Source organism: Petaurus breviceps, unplaced genomic scaffold, assembly GCF_028583685.1.
Source record: "Petaurus breviceps papuanus isolate PSGF00001 unplaced genomic scaffold, PetGlider_PUasm1.0 90919, whole genome shotgun sequence".
Taxonomy (NCBI): Eukaryota; Metazoa; Chordata; class Mammalia; order Diprotodontia; family Petauridae; genus Petaurus; species Petaurus breviceps.
The window spans coordinates 43,333,521-43,352,321 of NW_027187378.1; the positions used below are offsets into that span (position 1 = coordinate 43,333,521).

The following is an 18,801-nucleotide window of genomic DNA, read 5'->3' on the forward strand; positions in this document are numbered from 1 at the left end:
AAAAGGATGTGCTCCAGAGTACCTTTCTGAAAGTGGGGTTCTTATACTCTGATTTTGGATGACCTCCCTGTAGTTGGTTGATTTGCATGTCAGGGTTCAGGGCAAAATTTGGGAGAACTGTTATCAGCAATAAAAAACAAGGTGGTGGTAGACAAAATATTATTTGGGGATACTTTATTAACTTTTGAAAAATATCGATAAATTTTCCATATGCATGTTCTATAAGCTTATAGTCTTTTTTTTTTTACCTCATGACCATCCATTCCCAGTCTTAAAACAGTGGTTTTCTTGCATAAATTCTATAAGCTACATCCTCCCTTAAGGGGAAATTGTCATGATAATTTCAAGACCACCAGGCTTAGTCTTAGAGCATACTTCAGTTGAAGCCAGAGGACCTAAAGTAACTTCTGCCTCCACTAGTAATTGTTCATATTGCCCTGGGAAAATTGTTTCACTTCAAGCCTCAGTTTCTTCATCTATAAAATGAGGCTAATACTTTTTCTAACTACTTAATCATATCATTGAAAGAAAAGTGCTTTACAAGCTCAAAAATATTATATAAATATGAGGATCTTAATCCCTTCCAGTTCTTTCTTTGGTATTTTTGTTACTGATTTAGTTGGAGTGTTTTGCATTTTACAGTCTTTAATCTTTATAGTATATTTGTAGGTTGGCATCCCTATTTTCAAGCTTAGCCTCCTCCCCCTTGAAGAATTACCCCCTAGAAAGCCTTAAAGATGTTTCCTGAATTCCTTTTGTGTTGTGTGTGGGTATAGGTATGTTTGCATGTGCACATGTGTGTACATGCACTCATATGTTTAGGGATGGGGGTGATCATTTAGCTCATCTAAATTCTATTGCCAAACAAAAATTCAGGGGGAGGAGGAAATAATTTTAAATGTCAGAGAGAAAAAAAAATGCTCTTTTTTTTTTTAAACAACTGTGCTACCCACAATATCAGCAAGCTAATTAAGAATTCTGTTAATGGTAATGTTAAACTGGCCCATTTTCAATTCAGATTGATGCTCTTCCAAAGACAATCCTAAACGATGTTTGTTCAATAGTATGTCACAAAATCTGTGGGAAAATGTCTGGTGCATTAAGCTTAAAGTCAAGTGCTGGGGAAAATGTGTTCCAGAATTTTGCAGATGTTCTCAGATCAAATCATATTTCTCTGAAAAATTGTGCAGAATGTTAGGTGGAGCATCCAGCATGAAAAGACAGCTCAATAGCTTTGTATCTTGGATTTTTTTAAAAATCATGTAGATAAGGTTTAAGAAGGGTGTAATTGACACATTCTGAAATGGGTTAGTAGGAGATGTAATAGGAATATATGAGACATCAAATTTTACTATTTGGAGAACCTGAGTTTCAAATGCTGGTTCTTATTCTTATTTCTTGTCTTGGCTTTGGGGAAATTGATTCCCTCTCTGATGATCATTTCCCACACCTATAAAATGGAGAGGCTTTGGTGGATTATCCATCTGTAACTCTCATTTTAAAGATGCAGAGGCTGAGGCTCAGGAAAAAGAGGACACCATGATGGCATAGTGAACAGACTGCTGAACTTGGAGTCAGGAAGACATGAGTTCAGATTCAGCCTCAAATGCTTATTAACTATGTCACCCTGGGCTATTCACTTAATCTTTCTGGACCTCTGTTTCCTTATCTGTAAGAGGAAAGGCTTGAACTCAGTGACCTCTGAGGTTCCTTCCTGTTCTAAATCTGTCAGCCTGAAATGAATGAATGAATGAATGGGTGAATGAATGAATGAATGAATGAATGAATGAATGCATGAATCTGTCAGCCAATAAATTATTTGGCCTTGGGTGCATATCTACTTAGCAGATAATTTAGGACCAGAATCCAGGTTTTCTGACTTTTAATCCATGCTATCCTTGGGTCCCACTGAATACCTTTAAACCCAGATATTATTTAAGGTAAACTATTGGATTTTTAAGGAAATGATGATAATGATTTTGCCTTTGATTTTGAATCTTTCCACAGATGGATGAACCTTTACCAGTCATCATAAGGTGGAGAACTTTTGATTATCCTTTGCACCAACTTGTTTTATTAGACTGGTTTCTCTGACTGCTCAGTTTCAATGTTTATGTAGCTAAAGTTTCACTGATGAATCAATCCCCTTGTAGTCCACACTATGAAGGAAAGGAACAGAGGGAAGCAGAGGGGGAGGTGGAGAAAAACTGATTGAAAGAAAAGTGAATAGAGAATGCAAGATTATAGTGTCCATTCCCCCTGGCAGTAGATGTAGGAATCAATGCTTCATTTATTTAGAAGCCAAATATCATGGGAGTCATTTTTTTTCTCATCCTTTGATTCAGAATTCAGAGTAATTACCACTTCATTTTTGAAGGCAAGACAAGAGAATGGGTTTTAAATTGCAGCCTGAGGGACTTGGTTTGGATACACAGGTCAGGTTTCCACAACCCCAGCCAGTGGAAAAAAAGCAAAATGTTCAGTCAGTCAGGTGGTAGCATTGTCCCCATGATGTCCACTATTTTCGTGATTTTGAGGAGTTTTGGGGTAAGGTTAAGTGGAAGTGAGGATAGGCAATAAAACTAGGTTTAACACCCAAACAACTGCCCAAATCAATTAATTCCATTTAAAGAAAGCCATTTAGAATCATTTCATGGTGTTACCTAGGTAAGCCAGGCAATAGTTTCACTTTTTAAAAAATTTCTTAACTCAGAGTTTTGACATTATATAAACACAGCCACAGGAAATATTATTGTTTATTATTAATTTGATATTATATAAATGCATCCCTGTGGGAAAATACCTGGACTAGGATTCAGGATATCAGGGTTGTAGGAATATTAACTTACCCATACATATCTTGTAGTTGGCATAATTTTACTTTTCATGTGCTTACTTGCCTGGTGTTTATCTATGTATAGTAAATTAGAGAACTTTGGGGATCTTAAAAAAAGTTATTATTAAAAGCATTATCGTTACATATATTGTAATGCTCTTTAACACACATAGTCTTGTTCAGACTAACAGTGTGAGCATGTGCCAAGGATTTCAGATTCCTCTATTCCTGAAGCATTTTCTTTGTCACATGGCAGATATGATCTAAAATTAACAATCACCAATCCCACCCCATTATCACCATCACTATTATTGTCTAATATTTCAGGACTACTACACATGTAGGAAGAAGATCTGGATTCAAGCCAGGTATCTGACACTGATCAACTAACAGATTTTATTTTATTTACAGGTATTGTAAAAAAAAATCTAGTTTGGGTATTCTTTTTTTTATAAGCAATTGGGGTTAAGTAACTTGTTCAAGGTTACATGGCCAGGTGTTTCTGGGTGGGTGCTAAGTGTCTGAACCCAGATTTGATCCCTAGGTCATCCAGACACTGGGACCTGTGCTCTTACTCACTGTGCTACCTGGCCACCCCAGGTTTGGGAGTTCTTAACCTGGGTTCTGTGAACTTAGGACTTTTGATATTCTGGTAACTATAATGGCTTTCCTTTTTATTCTATGTATTTTATTTTGTGCATTTAAAAAACATTCTGAAAAAGGAAGGAGGAAGGGTATAATCATTTATTAAGAACCTACTGTGTGCCAGCCACAGTGCTAAATCCTATGTAAAGAACATCTCACTTCATCCAAAAACAACCCAGTGAAGTAGGTGCTATTATCACCCACTCCCCATTTAGCTGAGGAAAGTGAGGAAGTAGATGTTAAGTGACTTATTCAAGGTTACACAGCTAGTAGGTGTCTTTGACTGAATTTGAACTCCTATCTTCCTGACACCTTATGAGTACTGTATCCTCTGATCCACCAAGAAGGGCTCCATAGATTTTGCCAGACTGACAAAAGGTTCTACAACACCAAAAGTTTAAGTGCCCCTGATGTAATCCAACCTCTTCATTTTACAAATTAAGAAACTCGGACCAAAATATGTGAAATTACTTGCCCAGTGTCACACATATAATAAGTAGCAAAGTGAAGACTTGAATCCACCTTTCTGACTACAGTTATCTACTATGTGGCTCTCTCATACAGTCATGTAAACTTCCTGATTCTCCTACATGGACATTTATAAATAGTAAGCCATTATTACCATTATTGTTAGAATTATTATCATTGAATTATCATTATTGTTAGAAATCAAGGAAACAGAAAAGGAGAAAAATGTAGCATCTTCTTTCCATGATGTTTCACAAAATAAACAAATTTGGTGTTTGTTTTGAATTACTGACCAGACATAGGAAGGGGAAAAAGAAAAAACAACATAGATTTTACGATCATAGCATTAGATTTAGAAAGGAATTCAAGAGCCATGTAATCCAGTCATCACATTTTACAGATAAAGGAATAGAGGTTTTAAGATGACTTGCCTAAGGTTACAAAAGTAGAATTAGTACCCAAGTCCTCTAACTTGTGAGTCAACCTTTGTTTCACGGTGACTTTTGGAAAAGAACGTTGGTCTCAGTCCTCAGAATCTATCATCAATAGTCCTTTTATGCTTTTGATCCTTACCCTTAACTAGCAGCAAGTAGAATTAGAAACCCTGCCAAATGAACACAGAAGCTAAATGCCAATGAACACATCTCAGTGGAAAAATTATCATATCATAAAATAATTTTTGGTAAACTTTAGAGGCCTTGTTTCTGGAGTCATTTACACTGTGAATGGATGGTGCATTGGTATGTTATTGTAAATCACTGCAGAAGGGGCTTTGCCCAATTCCTCTGTGCTGTAAAGTGTGGGGTACATTGTTGGGGCTTAATAAATGTTGGATTACATGCAACATTTTTACATTGCCCCTGGGGATAGATTTGACACCCTAATAAGACTTTTCCAGCCCTAATTTCCAATATTTGCTTCTGTGTTGGTAATAATCATGACTTGAACAAAATCTATAAATGAAAAATATTTCATAGATTCAATATGTCAAAGATAAAATTTCATTGAAAGGAATGGAGGAGCATTATAATGAACACTATTGAATAACTCTGATAAGATCTAAGGACAATGTATATAATTTAAAGTAGGGCAAGCAACATATGAAGTGAAAACCCAGGTTAATTTTCAGGTGAGATTGATTGGGAAATAAGATGAAATGGAAAAGAGAAGAAAGATCATTATCCTCCAAAATGAATACTGCTGGAGAATTTATGGGGGAACAAAAGAGGAAAGAACCAGAACTAGTGAATTAGGTAAAAGTTCAATATATATCAAATTGGTCATTTTAGAGCTAATACAGGTCTTGAATAACCCTGCTGGACACAGTGTAAGGAAGAAGATAATGTGTGTGTATGATGGGATAGAGTGGTGGTAACCCAGTGGTGTCGAGAGGAAAAGGGGAGTCATCAGATAAATTGAAGGTAGAGGTGAGGTTAATGCATCTTAGGAATTAATGCAGTTATAATATAATGGATGCAAAGAGAGAACAGGTCATAAATTGCTTCAAGGGGATAAGAGGGCAGGAGGGGGCCCATGCAGAGTCACTGAATAATAGTTTCAAAGCATCTGCTGCACAATATGGTTTGAACTTTTTTCGAAGCCCTGTTGAACAGCTCACTTGTCACTTGGCTTGAGGAAGAGATGACAGGATCTGCCAGAAATATTCAAAAAAGACTTTTAATTTTTTTTTCCTCTGGGTAGGTTAGAAACCAGCTGTTCTTGCCATGCTGATATTTTAACAAATGACTTGATCTCAGTGTTCTCGATTTACCTTGGATTTTAATATTTCATATACAGCAAGTTGAAAAAAGAAACATGCCACCAGCAGCAAGGTGTTGTGCTAAGATGGGGTTGGCAGATGGATTTACTCATGCAACAATAAGTTATTTAAAAGAATGAGGCCCATCAGCTCACTTCCCTCCTCTTGCTACCCATTCCCCACCCATGGCTTTCTTTTTTTGTTTGTTTTGTTTTGTTTTTGACCTGAGTTACTTTTTGTACTGCGAAGGGATAGTGACTGAACCTATGATTTCATTTGTATAGGGAACTCCCAGGTGAGGAAACCCCCTCTACCTCTTCTCTGCAACTTTTTATAATCTTCAATAGTTGCCTAGAATACAGAGAGATTAAATGGTTTGCTTGGAGTCACATAGATACTGTTTATCAGAAATAAGACCTGTCCCTAGGACTTCCCAATTTGATGTGGCTGTCTAGCTATTACTCTGTTCTCTTTTAATCACTCTTACATAAAAAAGTAAATTCATTCTAACTTTTAAACCCTTCATTATTTGGCTCCCATATACCCAACACTTAATTTTCTTTCCCACAGTCTACATTTTATCCAAAATGTCCAATTAAGTTATTTTTGAAACTGGCATAACATTTTCCCATTGCTATACCTTTGTAGAAGCATCTAGTGATGTCTTTCCTTTCCTTGTTTTTTTTTCATTTACCTCTGAAATACTTTTCTTCCTTTGATGCTTAACTCTAGTGCCACCTTCTATATATTCTAGATGGCTCTAGTAATTAGTGATTCTTCCCTTACTGCTCTCTTATTCCCTTGAAGCAAGTTATGACCTGATTTTGCTTTGTATTAATTGCATGATGATTCATGATGTCTCAAAAATGTGGGAACATTACCTCTGTGTAAATGTTGTCTTCCACTCATTAAATTGTAAATGCCTTGAGTAGAGGGACCACTTCATTTTTGTCTTGGCTTTCATGAATAGAAAAGTGCCTTATACATAGAAAGAATTTATTAAGCCCTACTATGTGCCAAACATATCGCTAAGCTCTGGGTATACAAGAAAAAAGATAGTTCCTTCCCTTGAGGAGCTTACAATTTGATAGAGACAACAGCATTCAAATACACACAACCAGTTCTGTACAGGATATGTAGCAAAAAATCAACAGAAGGAAGGTATTACTTTCAAGCACAGTGTTCTAAGATGCATGGGCCCCCCATGCCCATCCCTGCCTATTCCCACACACCACCACAAACTGAGAAATGTTTTACAGATTTACCATGCTCAAAGATTCAAATCCATAGTGATCTTACCAGTTCTAGATTTCCATATAATAATGCAAATGGAAAATCATCCATGCTGATCATCTGTAGTGATTCTTGTCCTCGATATTTGTCACAGTCATAGAATGGACCAAGAGATCACTACCATCCTTCACTCTTGCCATATGAGAAGAGCTAGTTTATTTTTTCATGTCTTTGAAGAAATCTTTTAATCCTAGTGCTCAATATTCTTTGAGGTCATATGTTGTAACTTCTCACTTATTCACCATGTACCTTTCCATCATTATGTGATGCAAGATTTTAATTCTTCAGAGGTAGTAGTGTTCTAAATTTTACTGTCATGTAGAGCACTATTAGTAAAAATGTTTGCATTGAAAAATTAGTTCTTTGCTGTTATAAGAAGCATTGGGTCAGTAAATGTTCTGTACTTTAGAATGTGAAGGGGGAGCTAGGTAACACAATGTATGGAGCACCAGGTCTGGGTTCAGGAAGACTCATATTTCTGAATTAAAATCTGGACTCAGATCTTTACTAGCTGTGTGACTCTGGACAAGTCACTTAATCCTGTTTGCCTCAGTTTCTTCATATATAAAATGAACTGGAAGAGGAAATTGCAAACCACTTCAGTATCTTTCCCAAGAAAACTCCAGGTGGAGTCATGAAGAGTCAGACGCAACTGAAATGACTGAACAATATCTAGTATGTCAGCTCCTCAAGGGAAGGGACTGTTTTTGACTTTCTTTGTATCCCCATCAACTAGAAGAATATCTGATATATAATAAGCATTTAATAAATGCTTTTCTGACTGATTTTGCATCTTTCCCAAAGCAATTAGTCTCTTCCTTTTCACCTCTGGATCCTGCTCATTGTCCATCTTTATTTGCTGTCCTTTGTGATGGATGCAATCCACACATTGTCCTCCACGATGAGGAACATCTGGAAGACCTTACCATTTTCAGGGAATGTCTTCTTAATTTAGACTCTTCCCTGTATCTCCTCGAGCATAATGAGAAATTCTTTTGTCAAGCATGTTTCCAAGTTTATGCTTCACCTAATTGTGAGGGTTGCTGAACAGGCTTATTTTTGTTAGTACATTTTCAAAAGAATTGAAAGATCTTGATATATGGATGGAATAGTCCTTGTTTTAAAAGATCCTGCAAGGGGGCATTTTGTCCTACCAATATGAACACTTTTCTTTATAATATAGAAACAAGGAGAAAAATGTAATCTTATATGATATACATCACTGGTGTCAAACTCAAGTAGAAAATGAGGTCACTAAACCTTACACATAGATCTTTGTGGCTCATATTGACTTAAAAATAGCATATTAACATTATGTTTTATTTTACTTATTTTGTTAAATATTTCCCAATTAACTTTCATCTGTTTTGGTATTCTTGCATACCTGCTGGGGGTATACAAAACATACTATATACATTCATGAGGGGGATTAAAATAAAGTCCATTGTTGAATATTGTTTGTAAAAGCTTATGAGATCCCTACAAAACCCTCATTGAGAATGCTGTCAGTTTGTATATAGAAAACCTTGATCCATCTCAATAACCTCATTGAAAATGCCATTAGTTTGTGTATCAAAGGTCCTCATAGAAGTTTTGTGTAGATGAGAAAGTAGGCATATAGGTCGGTAATCTCTGATGTTTTGTTTCTCACTTACTTTTGGATTCAGTAAGGTCTGAGATTCTCCCCTCACACATACACACACACACACACACACACACACACACACACACACACCCCTACCCAATTGTCATCTTTACTTTTTTGGCATATTCTAAATTGAACCCTCAATACCCTCATGATTATATTTCTTTCAGAATGGAGCTCTTTTATATAGATTTTATTCAGTTTGGCTGCTTTTTTAATCCTTAATCTCCTTAATGATATTTCTACTTCCTTGGTAAGAATCACAGGAACTGTAATGTTAGGATACAAGTATAGTAGTTCCATTGTCCTTATTAGAGAAAAATATTTTTTGTAAGAATTTCTGCAAATCTTTTCCATTTTCTTGTAGTCTTCTTTTTATTTTCACCTTTGAATGAATGCCCTTAGGATGATTTTTCTTAGATAGTTTGTCATTTTCTTTAGATTGATTTCACCCTCCTCTGCTTTTTGATGCTTTGACATAATACTACTCATAATCATCCACCATTCTTCTTTGTAATATTTAAAAGATGAGTTTATATTCGAACTCAGTAATGCATTTGGCAACCATTTCTTTCTGGAAAGTAAGACAAATATTTGCTAATGTAATTTCTGCCCTCTTTCATTCTCCTTGTTGTAATAATTAATTTACATTGGTTTAACTTCAGGAAGAAATTATTATAGTCAGGACTGATATCATTTCCATTGGCCATGCAATAGTACAACAAATATAGTAACCTGCATTCATGACCACGTAGTTTTTTTTTTTAACAAGATGAAGGGATGGTTTAATTCTTCAGATGTATCATTCAGACACACCCAATAAGGTAGTCTACTCAGATCTCCCAACTTCTACTGCCCAGTAGCACTCCTCTACATCTGTCTTCCTTCCTTCCCACATTGTAAAAAGCAAACAAACAAAAACAACCAAAAAGAAGTTTACATAGCAGGTTGTAAAATCTATGAGGGCAGGGATCATTTTTATACATTATTGTATCTATCCTAGAACCTAATAGGGTGTGTCACATATAACAGAGAAATTTTTTCATCTTTAATTTGTCTTTCAAATAGTTGCCAAAATGATATTTCTAAACTAACCCTGACCCTATCAACACATGTTTAATAAATTCTTATTGCTCCCGGTAGTGTCTAGGATCAAATGCAAACTGGTGGCGGTGGGTCCTTTATTCTCAAAGAGGACCACTAACAACACAAGAGGGTGTCTTGACTTGCACATGGCTTGGATTGAAGTGAGGCAGAGATGTGCACAGTCAGCAGCCTCACTCTTTCCTTCAGGATTATCAAAGTCCAGTGGCAAAACAAAAGTCAAGATGACTTTCGATGGCTCAGGGTGCAATGGATGACCAAGGCCTTTCTAAATTAGCTCTTTCTTGGGTCTCAGTTTGTCTGAGGTAAAGCCCATTTGGTGAGCAAGGGTTACCCTAGGTAAGAATTCAGACAAAAGGTGGCCTAATTCTATCTGGCATTTCAAGCCCTTCATAACCCGGTTCCAATCTATCTTTCCAGCTTTATTGTATTGTTTTCCCCTCCGTGAATTCTGTGGCCCAGTGAAACTGGATTTTTTGTTACTTCTCATTTATGACTCCCCATCTCCCATGTATTCACACCATTTCCACAGGCATGACTAAAATGCATTCCCTCTTCACTTTCATTCCCTATCCTTTTCAGATACCCACATCTAGTTATCTAATAAAGCTAGGTGATACAGGCCCGGAGTCAGGAAAACCTGAGTTTAAGTTTGGCCTCAGATATTTGCTAGTTGTGTGACTGGACAAGTCACCATTTCCCTCATCTGTAAAAAATAACAGCATTTACCTCCCAGGGTTCTTGTTTGGCTAAAATGAGATATTTGTGTAAAGCACTATATAAATGCTAGCTATTATGATAGCTATTAGTGCCTCACCTCAACATTTCATTGTATTTACTTTAGATCTCTAACTAAATATCTATATCTATCATCTATAAGCCACCTACCCATCTTCTCATCCTTCTAATCTATCTATCTATGGCTGTATATACACTTAGATTTGTAAATATTGTCTTCATCAGACTATAATCTCCTTAAGATATGTAACTTTTACTTGTGCATGCCTTTCCCTAGAACACAGCACAATGCCTAGTAGACTTTCAAAAATACTTGTTGAAGTATTTTACTAGTTGTGAATGCCCTTCACATCTCTAAACTTTGGTTTCCTCCTTTATTAAATTAGGCCATTGGAGTGACATGGTATGTGGAGTAGTAATGTAAGTTGGCAAAAAACAAACAAAAAACAACTGAATGTCAAGTTAGGAATCATGGGTTTGTGTTCCAGCTTTTCCACTTACTACTCATTATACCTTGGATAATTCATTCCTCCCCTGCTTTGGGCCTCAATTTACTCATCTGTATAATTTTAAAATTAAATTATTCACTAAATTATCCTTTAACTCTATTATTTTGTGATTTTATGATGTGACATCAACTCCAGCTCCAATATTCTACCACAATAACCTGTTGGACTCTTTTCCTCAGGCCTCAGGTAATTTGACAAATTATAGCAACAATTGTTTTTTAAAATTTCTTCAACAAACTTTCCTTAAGTAATATCCATGTTCAAATCCTGACCCTGATGTTTATTACCTGTATGACTTTGGTAAATCAGCTCATTTCTCTTGCTCTCAGTTGAATCATCTGTAATCCAGTGAAAATATTGAATTATCTTCATTTCTAAGGTATCTTCTAGTTTGAACATTTGATGATTCTAGGAAATAGGAAACAGAAAATTTGGGATGGCATTGGGAACAGTCCTAGGGAAGGCAGTATGTTGACATTTAGTGTTCCCTACCTCACTTTTCTAAACCCTTTTCTTGTATTCTCTTTCCTGATAAGTGTCAGATGCCCTCAGTTACCTTGTGTTCCTAAAGTTTGAAAATTAAAGTAAACCATTAGCACCTTACTATGATTAGTTTAATGAATTTCCCTTGCATAGGGTACTTACAGTTTAACACTGTCAGTCTTGGTTTCTCAAAATAATTTGGCCAGAAGGAATTAAACCTACCACAAATTATCACATGTTGGAATCCTGGCTTTGAAGTCAGAGGGCCTAGGTTCATATCTCAACTTTGATGGATAATATTCCTGACCTACTCTAACAGCTGTTTCTAAGTGTCCTTACATGGGTAGGGAAGGTAATCAAAATGGGTATCCCACAGTTTGAACTAAGGGGTTGGACAAGAGTGGAAATGGCTCCTCCACAAAGGAGATGCTTCTGCCGCAATCTAGCATCACTGCCATTGCAGTATATTTGGCACTACTGAACAATCAAGAGGTCTAAGAGCCCATGAGGCCAGGACAGGAAAAAAAAGAAATTATATTTTGTCATTTTTCTGACCTTTAGAATATAGATAGATGCATATATAATTGAGAGTCAGGAGTTCTGGGTTCTATTTCTAGCACTGCCACCTTGGGCAAATCAATTCTGAAAATAAGGTAGTAAAATCTTTAAAATTTTATCCATCTTGGACATTCTATGATCCTCCAATATATTTCTGCTTTATATTTCTCAGACCTGTCCTGCAGGATACCCTAAAGGAGAGTAGAAGGCCAACCTTGGGTGGATGACAGCATCAGCCAAGGGCATCAGCCGTAGCTTCCCTGTGACATTCTCCATGCCTCCCCACCCAGCTTACTACTCAAGATGCATCAGTGGAGAAATAGGGATGATGTCTTATGTTGACAAAGCACTGGTTATTTGTTGTCTGTATCAAAGGCAGCCACATAAATAATAGAAAATGAAGCATATTTAAGCAGCACAGAGTGGATGAAAGAGCTGCCCGAAGTGATTGGAAACAAAGGAATCAGGGCTGCCTTCTATATGTGATTGCTGGCTGTTAGCATAGAAAAATCAATGCTCTAGATGAGTGAAGAGAGGAATGAATAAAGAGGTAAAGAAAAAGCCTCCCATGCTATCAACAGTAGAGTGTGTGATGTCCCCAAGCAGTGGATCTCCACCAGACATGCCAGCCTATCAGCACAGACAGAGTTGCATATCCAGATGTGATATTGCCCAGAGTGCACACTGAGTGGATTCTTTTTATGGTACTTGTTTCAAGCATCTGCTTCTGGCAAATTTGTCTATTCACCTTCCCACTGTGGTCCCATATGATTTTTTTTTTTAAGCAATTGGGGTTAAGTAACTTGCTCAAGGTTACACGGTCAGTTATTTCTGGGTGTGGTGCTGAGTGTCTGAGCCCGGGATTCGATCTCCAGGTCGTTCCAACACTGGAACTGGTGCTCTTACTCGCTGAAGCACCTGGCCGCCCCTAAGCAATTGGGGTTAAGTAACTTGCTCAAGGTTACATGGCCAGGTGTTTCTGGGTGGGTACTAAGTGTCCGAGCCCGGGATTCGATCTCCAGGTCTTCTCAACACTGGAGCTGGTGCTCTTACTTGCTGTGCTACCTGGCCGCCCCGGTCCCATATGATTTTACAAATGAAACCAAGAGCCTGCTGTGGCCATTAATCTTCAGTTCCACTAAATTCTTTCTAGTGTATATATGTGTTGGGGGTGGGAGGGTGGGGAGTGGGTGCTGTTCTCCAAACTCAATAGAAGTCAGAGATGTGATGTGACAAACAGAAACAAACAAATGAAAAACTAATGATTTTCTTTTTTAAGCTGGACTGCATTGACAGAAGCACAATGTCGAGAACAAGGGAGGTGAGGATGGCATAGTAATATGTCATGATCAGAACACATCTGGACATTGACAAGATAAAGTCAAGAGGCAGGGAGGATGGTGAGGGGACTTGAGACTGCATTTTTTAAGTCAGTTATATGAAGTAAGGTTGTTTAGATTAGGGGAGGAAGTCTAAGAAGGGAGGTATGATCACTCTCATTAAGTATTTGGAAGCTTGTCAGGTAAAAAAAAAGATAGGCATAGAGACTTTTCAGTCAGAGAGTCAATAAACATTTATTGAGCACCTACTATATACCAGACATTGTCCCAATGGTTAGAGACCCCACCCTGAAAGTGTTCACAATCTAAAGGGGGAGACAACTTACAAATAACAACGTACAAATGTAATTTGTTTTACTTTGAATGGGGAATTCTGGATGAATAATTGTATTAGTATGATTTAATGAGGTTCGGATCCACTCCTATAAATGACACTCTTCAACACACCAGAAAAATATAAAATAGAAATTTATTTAGAAAAAGCAAGGCACAGATAGCTTAGATTTGCATAGGAAGCATATAATGATAAGAATAATCAATAACACAATACCAATCAAGATAATCGGTAAAGGAAGAGAATACATCACCAATTCAAGGGAACCTCCGAAGTCAATCAATGGCTGGGAGCCCCGTCACAGCCTGCACAGCTTGAATTGTGTAAAGAGTTTCCCGGGCGAAGCGTCCTTCCCGCGGGTGAGGCTCACCGGGCTTACAGGACGCAGGTCTCTTATACTGTTCTAAACAAAGAAGGCTTGGAGCCAGAAAGTTTCTGGCGCATGCGCCCTTCGTTCAGTACACATCTGGCCCAGTCACATTCCCATCTGCCTGAGGCTTGGTATGTGTTTTTTAACAACATCACGTTGCACAAGGAGGGGAGCCACCCCTCCAGGTTGACATGGCCTGGGAATGGCTAGTTCCTGGAATGCTAAACCAAGAACACTCAGGAGTCATGGAGGGGTCATGGCCGGGAGTTGAACTGAACCTGTTTATTTGAGTGATCTTATCAATTTAAAGGGGAATTTCCAATTTCCATTTCAATAATCTACCTCTACAATGAGGAAATTCCTTCTACTAAGTCAGGTTGGCACCTTCTCTGCAATGAATAGCCTTAGAGAGTTGCCTAAAACATTGAGCGATTAAGGGATTTGCCCATGGCCACCCGAAAAGTATGTGCCAGTGGTGAGACTTGAACCCAGGTCTTCCTCACTGCAAGGCCAGTTATTATCCACTATGCTATACTGTCTCTCATGGCATATGGAAAATTGTTTATTGTTTTCCTTGGTCCCAAAGGAAGTGGTACAAGGAGCAATCTGGAGATGGTTACAGAGAAGCAAATTTAGGTAAACCTTCATTATTACCACCATAATAGAATTCTTTGAAAAATTGGGGGCATACGCCTCAAAGTAGAAGAAGCTCCCTTGGGAAGTAGCTGAGACTCCACCATATTGAAGGTCTTCAAGTAGATGATAGATGACAGAATGCCACTTTGGGGAAACGTTGTAGAGATGACTCTCTGATCATGTATAGATTGGACTAGACAGCATTTGAGGCTCCTTTACATTCTAAAATTCTAGGATTTTATGAATTCCACCCATTTATCCTTCAAGAACTAACTAAAATCCAAGCTCTGCCAGGATCTTATGATGACCTTGCCACGTAGTCTGACTTCCAGCCCCAGTTCTGATGGAATCCAGGCTCCCAACCCTGTGATCCCGTGCTCTGACTGTCTTTTCCAGTTCTACCATATGACTCTCCACTTATCTTTTCTTTGGCTACTTCTCTTCTATGTGTGCTGTCTTCTTTTTTTAGAATGTAAGCTCCCTGAGGACATGGCTTCACTCATTTGTTTGTATGTATCTCCCTAATGATGGAATCCTAACAGAACTGCCCCCAGCCCCAGCTTCACAACAGGCCCACTGTATCTACCTAGCTCGCACCCATTCCCCAGCCCCCGTCAATGCCCTAACTTATGACTCACTGCTCACTAGAACAGGTATGTCCTTGTACTCCTAATTCCCACAGAAACAGCAGGCATGCCCATGTGATAGAAACCCAGCACTCCCCCCAGACCCTTTCCAGTGAGAACAGGTGTGCAATCACAGTTGCATCATCCATTTAGTCCAAGACAGGACCACAATACCTAACTATCCATCTTGACCAGACAAGACCACAATAGCTAGCGTATCAGAAGACAACATCACTAGGATGTAGAGCAGCATGCTTGACTACCTAACCATAGAAGGGACCAACCCTAAGTTAGCACCTGCTCAGTGATTGTGAAGAACTGACCCAGAGTAATTCTATGACATGGAAATAATATCATATAATATATGATATAGTTGTATATATAAACTATATAATATCATTAACATATGTACATACCCCCCCTAACTGTATGCATTATGGGTAACCACATGTGCAGTTACGCTAAAGCTGGGGCCCCTCCTCCATTACCTAATCCCTCGACAAATCCCTCCTGCCTTTTTAATATTAATCATATTCCTCTATTCTATGTAAATTTTGATTATGTAATCAGCATCATATTCTCTATAAAATTATGTGTCTTGGCTTACTGAAGTTGCTACATTCCTCTAAGGGACTTAGGCACTTGCCAGAGTGTGAAACCTCAAAACTATAATAAATCTTTCCAACTGGCTTGGAGTCAACCTGAGTCTTTGTAATTCTTTAGAGACAACCCACTGCAACACAACCTGAACCTCATCACCTATCACTCAGAAACAGTGCCTAGAACTTAGTAAGTCCTCATTTTAAAAAATTTACCTATATCACTTTAAATCCTTCCCTAATGACTGTGGCAAAATAAATCTCTTTTCTTTGACTGCTATTATATTTCCTGTCTGTACAAATCATATGGAAATTTGCATGTACCTTACTTTCCAATATTATATAGTAGAACTTCAACTACCTGCAATTCAACTCTTTGACGACTCCACTTGAAACAAACGACAACAAAAAAACAGAACGGAAACAGGAAGAAAGGTGGGAGGAGGGGGACAATCAAAGTCTAAGCAGCAAAAATGAATGGCAAATGGTCCATACCTTAACAAGTCTTGTGTGTGTTTTAGTAATAGAAGCACACCTTAGGCCTTCCTTTGGGGTCTGTTGACTTCCTTTATACACAGTCCTAATAACTTTAGTCTTTTGGTTTCTAAACTGACTGCAGATAAGAAGCAGCAAATTTGAAGGCAGGAGTGGGGCCATGACAGTGAAGCACTTTAACAGAGCTGGACCTGGTGTCAAACCATTTGAAACAATGACAAGATTATAAAACTTACAAAAAGAAAACCTGGGGGGGGGGTACAAAAAAATAGAACACTAAAAAAAGAAAAGAAAATATGTGATATTTCCAAACATATGACATTCCTTGTGCCAGTCAGAGGATCAAACATGGGCCTAATGGACAGCACAGGCCTGTCAACGCTGTGCCTTGGTAGGTGGAGGCGGGCTTGAGCTTTCGAGTTCTGAGCTGCAGTGGCCACACTAAGTTCAGCACCACCTCTCGGAGTGAGGGGGCATCAGGATGCCTAAAGAGAGATGAACCAGTATAGGTCAGAAAAATAACAGGTTAAGGCTTCTGATTCTACAGACCCTTAAGTAGCTTCTGTACCACCAGCCTGGGCCAAATTGGGAGACCTGGATCTGAAAAAAAAAAAGTAAAAATAAAAAAGAGGAAAGGAGAAAAGGAAAAAGAAAAACAGACATAATCATTTAAAGCGCAGAATAATTTAGAGCAATTTATTGCAAGCACAAATAGTCCAACACTTCTCTAAAACTCTTGAGGGCATCACTATATGAAGCCTCAATTTAAAATTGATGTTATTAATAATATCCATAAGCCATTATTAAATAGTTAAATTTTATTCAGTATAGAGTCTTCTATGAAAGGCAGAGGAACACCTAATATAATTCAGAAACATTTTTATCTGAAATGTATAATAGAAACAAATTTTGGCATATCAAGGGGTAAGTAACTTTCTAGATATATCCATTAAATTAGAAGAACTCATTTGCTGAAAGTAAATGATATAAAGTTTTCTCTATATCTGCCTAAAGGACTTTAATGCCCCTACTAAATTGTAAGACTCTGGAAAGCTGGAACAAGGTTTTTTAAATTCTTCAGTTGTCATATTTTGTGGCACAATGGATAGAGTACTAGACTTGCAATTAGGAGGATTTCTAGTGCTCTACAACCATCAGTGTCCCTCAGCATTCTCTTCTGGTTCACTTTTCTTCTCCCTCTATCCTACTTTATTTGGTGATTTTAATTACCATCTCTATACTGATGATTCTCAAATATACCTATTCTGCCTCCAGTCTCTCTTCGGACCTTCAATCTTGCATCTCCAGCTGCCTTTCAGAAATCTTGAACTTATTGTCCAGTAGACATCTTAAACTCAATATGTCCAAAACAGAATTCGTTATCTTTCCTAATTACTATAAAGGGCAATACCGTCCTCCAAGTCCCTCAGGCTCACAGCCTAGAAGGCATCCTGGACTCCTCACTATCTCTTGCCTGTCCCTATCCCCCACCCAAATTGAAATTTGGGAACAATTTCAGTTTGTGATATCTCTCAACTATGTCCCCTTCTCTCCTCTGACATTGCCACCACTCTGGTGCAGGCCCTCATCGTCTCACATTCGTATTATTGTAATAGCTTACTGGTGAATCTGTCTGCCTCAAGTCTCTCCTCACACCAGTCTATCCTCCATTTAAGCACCAGAGAGATTTTCCTAAAATGCTGGTCTGATCATGTCACACACTCCCCTCCAACCTCCCACTCAAGAAACTCCATTGACTCCCTATCACATCCAGGATCAAATACAAAATCCTCTGTTTGTCACTGAAAATCTGTCATAACCTTGCCTCCTTCTACTTTTCCATCTTCTTACTCTCCACCATGTAATCTTTGATCCAGTGACACTCCTTCATGAGGTGGGACTTCAGGAGAGACCTTCATCTGGTCCTAGCCCAAGCAGTTTCTGAGACAAGTACTAATCTGGCAGTAATGCTGCTTCTGGAAATAAATTCATTGGGTCCAGTGTTACGTAGAAAAGTGTGGTAAGTGTGATCCTCAGAGATGGGGGTTGTCTACGGTACAGCATGTCCCCAAAAGGTTGTTTCTTCTTTTGTTGAGAAAGCCTTGCCTGGTATACTTTTGGAATGGCCTTGTCTTTTCAGGATTGACTGACTCATGTTCTACTGTTATTCACATGGGACCTTTCTCCACTTTCCTTTTAATATTTGCTCCTACAACTAAGATCTGCATCTATGGCAGTTTGACTCATGCCTGTGCCCTAGGCTTCCAGGCACCCCATGGTGATTTCTCAGAGTGTTAACTCTCTTCTTCATGTATGAAACAATGTATGTTTCATTTTATATCTCCTTGTACCTACTTTTATGG

The 18,801-nt window shown here is 38.1% G+C and overlaps 1 long non-coding RNA gene across 1 annotated transcript; it reads right to left on the reverse strand.

Annotated features, from left to right (window-relative positions):
- Positions 1-8,536: 8,536 nt before the first annotated feature.
- On the reverse strand, positions 8,537-14,378 carry LOC138151845 (uncharacterized). Its single transcript, XR_011165939.1, has 3 exons — positions 13,966-14,378; positions 11,285-11,405; positions 8,537-9,220 (listed from the first exon to the last, which is right to left on the reverse strand). It is a non-coding gene; the product is annotated as an uncharacterized lncRNA (long non-coding RNA).
- Positions 14,379-18,801: the final 4,423 nt, after the last annotated feature.